The following is a 6824-nucleotide window of genomic DNA, read 5'->3' as shown; positions in this document are numbered from 1 at the left end:
CTAGGGCTCCGATGGTGTATTGGCATGTTCTAAACCCTTAAATCATGTCCCCATGTTTTAATCGGATCCCTTGCTTTTAAATACCAAGCATGTGACACGTTAACTGCGGTGCACAATCGAACATGCGCACTTCGCCGACAGATATGTCACCTTAATTACTGAGGGAGATCTGATGGCCCTTGTTTTTTCTATTTTCTTTTTAATTTTTGATTTTACTTTTAATCCATTTATTTTGTTTAATTCATAGAAATTTCATTTTTAATCCAAAAAATATGGTACTTTCACCAAAAATCTTTAAATATTTTCCTCTTCCATATTTTGAATTAAAATCATTTTTTGAATTAATTTTGATATTTTCATGAATTAAATGATCTTTGCTTGTTTTTAAATATTTTAAAATACTTCTGACTTTCCAAAAATTATGAATTTTTTGTCTAAGGTCTTTTGACCTTGTTTGACCTAGGATAAATCCCTTGGCCATTTATTTGGTGTTTTGAAGAGATTTGAGGTTTTGTCCATTTTAAAATGCATTTTAATTCATTTTTAATTTGATTTTTAATTCAATGATTGTTTAAAAATTATGTTGAGCCATTTTTATTGTCTTGTGATGTTTGACTTTCTGTTTGGCCTTGATCATGGTTGATTTGATTTTTATTTGACCAATACTATTGGATTTAGGGGATTGATAAAATTACATTTCATCTTCCAAAATGAATAAATAGTATTGATCAGATGAAATTCCTCATATGATTAATTTGGGTTTCTATTTCCCCCTCCCCCTTCATCTCCATTCCTATTCTTCCCCAATACATCATTGACCAATGATTTCTCTAATGTATAAATGCTAGTTGATTCATCAATGACCTTGTGTCAGATGAATCAACATGAGTCTGACTAAGATAGGTATTTCGCATTTCTTTTAGTGTGTGGTATGTTTTAGGAGTTTGGTTCTTTGTACCAAATCTCTAACATGCATTAACACCTATATTTTTATTGCCCAGCCTCGGATAGTTGTGACTTCTATATAAGTCCAATTATGATTGCTTAACATAGAGCTAAATTTGTCCTGCAAGGCATAGCATTCTAGTAAGTGAGATTGTAAGTCTCCCATTCTTCATGGCATTGTGTGAAAACTTGACCTTTTCCATTCATGGGAGCTAGTGGCATCCTTGTTGATTTATCCAAGTTGGGGCCTTTCTCATGGATGATGTCTTGGTTCATGGATTCATACTTGTGAATGAATGGTTGAGTATTTTCCAAAGAATGACTTTATCAATTAAAATGCTTCACTAACATTTGACTAGTCATTGACTAACTTTTATTAATGTTGCTTTATTTTCAAGTCATTTACTTAATGCAATTTAAATTTCAGTACCTTTATCATTCATTTCCATTTACATTTCATACAACTTTTTTATGTTTCAAGTCCTTTTCACTTTGCTCATTTGAGTCATATCTTGTGATTGCATATATTATTTGTTTGTCTTTATTTTTGTTTGTGGCCTTAGGACCTTAAAACACCTAATAACAACAAAAACCCTAAAAAATATCTTAATGGACTATTGGACTTGATCTGAACTTTTGGACCTAGAACTAGGCAACATTCCATATGCTAAAGGACTTGGCCAATGCGACTATCTGAAATTGAGATATCCTTGATTATGCCTTTCATTTGATGCAAGACCTTGAGTCCCCTTGATTCATCTGTCACTTTGTATTTGTACTTGATTGTTACATTATTATTATTGTTGATGTCTGATGATTGCTTATGAGTTCACCACAAGGAATACTTTGATCGGATGCATTAGAAGACATTGAAGGTTACTAGCTATTGGAGTGCTTGTTTGGATATTATGGATATCTTTATTTGATGCCTTGGTATTCATATGGTTTGCCTGGATATTTCTTATGCTTGTTGCTTGCTAAAGTCCAAGGGAAAATGGGTTTCTATATGACATTCTTGTCTGTTGGATTGCATCTCATTGGTCATATCTTTTGAACTCTTAACTTTTATTTTTTTTGTCTAGAATAGTCCCTTCATTTCCTCCCACTTATTTAATTTCAAAATCTCTCCCTCTTTTGAAAAAAAAACTTTCTTTGTTTGTGCTTTTTTAACTTTGACTTGTTTTAATGATTAGAAACTTTGGCCTTATGCCAATGAATTTTCACACTTTTTCTTAAATCAAACTTGTGAATGAACTTAACCATATTGACTTTAATTTCAAAAATACAAAAAGAACTAACAACCTCATTCAAATCTTTGGTCAACAAGAACGGTGATGTTGAAGCTGCCAAAAAGAACATCAAGAAGATCATTTAGAAAACGGTAGTGACCTATAAGGACTGGCATGAGATGCTCCATTTTGCTTTGCATGGATATCGTACGTTCGTCCGCACTTCAACAGGGGAAACCCCATTTTCTCTTGTCTATGGCATGGAAGCAATGCTCCCAATAGAAGTAGAGATCCTGTTAACGTGTGTCTTGATGGAAGCTAAGTTATCTGAAGCTGAATGGTGTCAAAGCAGGTATGACCAACTGAATTTGATTGAAGAAAAGAGGATGACGACTTTATGCCATGGTTAGTTATATCAGTAGAGAATGAAGAAAGCATTCTTACAAATATGGATGGTGAGGAGCTCCCACATCCTGTGAATACTGACGCAGTCAATAAATACTTCGCCTAAAAAAATAAAAGAATAGCTCGCTAAGTCGAAAACCCGAAAAGGCGGCTTAGGCAAAAATGAGCGTCTCGGGGGACTAAAAACCCGAAAGGGCAGTCCAGGAAAAAATTAGAGACATAAACATAAAATGATTATCCTGATAGATTGAAAACCTGAAAAGGCAATCTAGGCAAAACAAAGGATTATGGCAAGTAACTACATCATATCAGATTGGATCACTTGAAGCAACGCCTGCCTGCCAAAGCTCTCAACTAGCTCTTATCAGAAGCCCAAATACATCTGGAATTCAAATTTGTTAGGGAGAATAGTTTCATTGTATTTTAATGTAGCCTTTTCCCATATTACCATTTTTCTAACTTTGTAAATATCCATGGGATCACGCCATTTATGGATCACCTTTCTATCAATAAAATTCGAGACTTATCCATGTGATACTCGAATGTAAGAGGTGCATCGGTGTGCATTTGTGAACAAGTAGTCGCTAGAGGTGAGTCGTCCCATTTACGTGAATGTTGAAGGCATGGATAGAGAATGATATCTTATTTGTGATTCAACTAGCTTGTATGGAAACATATTGTAATATATCGTGATTGTGATAGAATCACGCAGTATTTTTTATATCAATCGATAGTGATTGTGATATGATTACATGGCGTTTGATGAGAAGAATCATATGGTGATAATGAACCAACCTTGTATTCGGGAATAACTCTTATTTATGTGTATCCCGAGTTCGAGACTCATATAATGTAGTAACCGGGAAGGCGAATGACTATTTAGTGGATACCCTGACTCGTGCCCATAGTTTGTGGATTCGGATCGGCCGGTGAGAAGTATTTCATGCTATGGGAAAGTCTGTGACCTGTGACCATAGTCTGTGGATTCAGATCGGCCGGGGAGACAATCCTTGTTGTGCTGACAATCATGACCTGTGTCCATAGTCTGTGGATTCAGATCGACCGAGGAGAAACTGTCCGAGGAAGCACAGATCTCTGACCAGTGTCCATAGTCCTAGATGTACAATCGATTGGGGAAATATATTTTGTTGTGCATTCCCGAATAGTGATTTTTTTAGTTATCTGAACTCATGTTATGTGTTTTTCATACCAAGCGTAAATTCCCTTATATGCTTAAGTCCTTGTTCTATTGTGTAAGTATGCACAAGTAGGATGAAGTGGAATAGAGATAAGAGATCAGAGAAGAATGTTCTATTGTGTAAGTATGCACAAGTAGTTATGTGCAGGATAAATGCAAGGATAAGCTTGCTTGATGATGTTTTAGCGATCAAATTTTTTGGATTGTGATCTTCTGTTGTGGATCATGCAGATTCTGTTATAGATCCTAATTTTATTTAGACACCTTTATATATAATGTGTCATATGTGTCATATATATATATATATATATATATATATATATATATATATATATATATATATATATATATATATATATATATATATATATATATATATATATAATATATATATATATATATATATATATATATATATATATATATATATATATATCTTTTTTACTTTAATATAAATTTAACATGTCAGTGGAAGTATATATTATATATTTTTCATATTTAATATATATATTTGAATACCTAAAAAGAAATAAAATATATAAAATTCTTAGAGTCAAACGAAATTTAATGATATTAATATTAAAGTATAAAATTACAATATTTTATCATTATAATACATTTTTTATGTCTATATAAGAAAGTAATTTCATTCTTACTCTCTCAAAGAAAATCAAATACAAGTTTGAAATTCTATAATATGGCATTTCACACAAATCAGTCCTATCTATTTGTTGTGTGCATTCTTTTGATCATCAGTTCAGGTAAGGATAGAAGCTAGTTTTATCTTTTAAATTATTTTGTTTAGTAGCACCAATTGAAAACTTATATTGAAAGTTATATTGTGCTCATAGTCTACCTATTCAAAAGAAAGAAAAAATCAAGTTTATAAAACCAATATGAACCAGCAACTCTTTTATATAGTTGTATTTCTTTTATGATTTTATTTTAACAAGATACCTAGATCAGTAATGATTTGTTTAATGCATATGTCAAAATAAATTTTAATTGAAACTTTTTTTATCTTTTGAATGATTCAGGATCTGTTACTAGTATCGTGGTTCCTCCTGGAGGAGTGTGTATAGGACCTTGCACTGCAACTTGCGATAATGATTGTCATGCTAAAGGATTTGAAAAAGGTGGACAATGTTTTACTCGTCTTATAAAGGCTACTTGTTGTTGTTTTCACAAATGAGTTCAAATGTATGATTGCCATCAAAATAAATAAAAGATGTGTTTGAATTTAGCTTTCCAACTTACAACTTATAAGAATTACTTGTAGAATTATAAAATGCTATCAGCATGTTCAACAGTGCAATTCTAAACAAAATAATTAATCGTCAATTGATTATGGTAATTGATGTTGTTGAATTTGATAATGAGGATTAAAGTTCACTTTATTACAACTACTTTTATATATATATATATATATATATATATATATATATATATATATATATATATATATATATATATATATTATATATATATATATATATATATATATATATATAAAAGATTATTGATATACATTAATAGTGTAAAGATTTTTTACACTGTCATTTAATCACAACCAATAATTTATTTGAATGTTTTGACTTTTATTTTAAACATTTAAAAAGTAATGCAGAAGGATGATTGTAATCCATTAACAGTGTAAAACTTTTTATACTGATAGTGCATAACAATCTCTCTCTCTCTCTCTCTCTTCTCTCTCTCTCTCTCTCTCTCTCTCCTCTCTCTCTCTCTCTCTCTCTCTCTCTCTCTCTCTCTCTCTCTCTTCTCTCTCTCTCTCTCTCTCTCTCTCTCTCTCTCTCTCTCTCTCTCTCTCTCTCTCTCTCTCTCTCTTCTCTCTCTCTCTCTCTCTCTCTCTCTCTCTCTCTCTCTCTCTCTCTCTCTCTCTCTCTCTCTCTCTCTCTCTCTCTCTCTCTCTCTCTCTCTCCTCTCTCTCTCTCTCTCTCTCTCTCTCTCTCTCTCTCTCTTCTCTCTCTCTCTCCTCTCTCTCTCTCTCTCTCTCTCTCTCTCTCTCTCTCTCTCTCTCTCTCTCTCTCTCTCTCTCTCTCTCTCTCTCTCTCTCTATATATATATATATATATATATATATAATATATATATATATATATATATATCTATATCTATATATATATATATTTGTTTATTTATTTATTTATTTGTTTTTATTTTGATTCTTATTTTAAGAAATTTATTGCCAAATTAATTCAACCATTACGGAAAAAAAAAAATCATTTTTATAATGCCGACATGTAAAGCATAGGTATTGAAGTTCTATACCTATAAAAGTTTAATGGACCATCGATATAGATCTCTTAAAATATGTGGTTAACTACTATAGTATATGGGTATAGAATTAAAATATTATTAAATTATTCTATGAAAATAAAATTAAATGATTAATCTTTTAGTTAAAATGTTCTATAAAGAAAAATTGCATTCAAGGATAAAAAAAAATATTTTTTATAAAAGAAATTTTTTTTGCCAATAAAAAGAACTATATTGAGAAAAGCATGATTAAATTGTTTTTTGTTGAGTAATTAAATTCAATTACTAATTATTAAGTACTCTATTTTTTAATTATTAATTTAATGAAATTTCGGACCTAATTCATGTGTGATTCAATGTATAAGGTTTTAATGTTTAAGAAGGATACTAACCAACCATTTAATGTTTTTTTTTATAAACAACGAAAATATAAGAAGTATTCAACCAGAAAAGTATCGAGGAAAAAAAACGACAGAGCATAAAGAGATTAGAAAGAGGCTCAGTTAAGACATTATTCCGGAATTCAATTGCCAATTGTTTCAGCCTCTTCTTTTTAGAGTAACCAACCTCTTGCATTAAATGAAAAATAGAAAGTACATAGTAAAGGATCATGTGTTAAGGCATTTTCCATCCACATTCTAAAAACAACACTAATATATAAGGTATAAGGATTTTAAATTGGCACGAAAATGGTACCATTTTTGTAAAATGTCAATTTTAGTATTAAAAAAATCCTTAATTATCTATTTTTTATATTTAATTTATAGATT

At 30.9% G+C, this 6824-nt stretch overlaps 1 long non-coding RNA gene across 1 annotated transcript; it reads left to right on the top strand.

Annotated features, from left to right (window-relative positions):
• The first annotated feature begins 4435 nt into the window (after positions 1 to 4435).
• LOC127107771 (uncharacterized) lies at positions 4436 to 5020 on the top strand. Its single transcript, XR_007795821.1, has 2 exons — positions 4436 to 4538; positions 4815 to 5020. It is a non-coding gene; the product is annotated as an uncharacterized LOC127107771 (long non-coding RNA).
• The last annotated feature ends 1804 nt before the right edge of the window (positions 5021 to 6824 follow it).

Source organism: Lathyrus oleraceus, chromosome 7, assembly GCF_024323335.1.
Source record: "Lathyrus oleraceus cultivar Zhongwan6 chromosome 7, CAAS_Psat_ZW6_1.0, whole genome shotgun sequence".
In the NCBI taxonomy this organism is placed as follows: Eukaryota; Viridiplantae; Streptophyta; class Magnoliopsida; order Fabales; family Fabaceae; genus Lathyrus; species Lathyrus oleraceus.
Note: the sequence above shows the minus strand (reverse complement) of the source record. Positions and strands in the feature narration are given on the sequence as shown.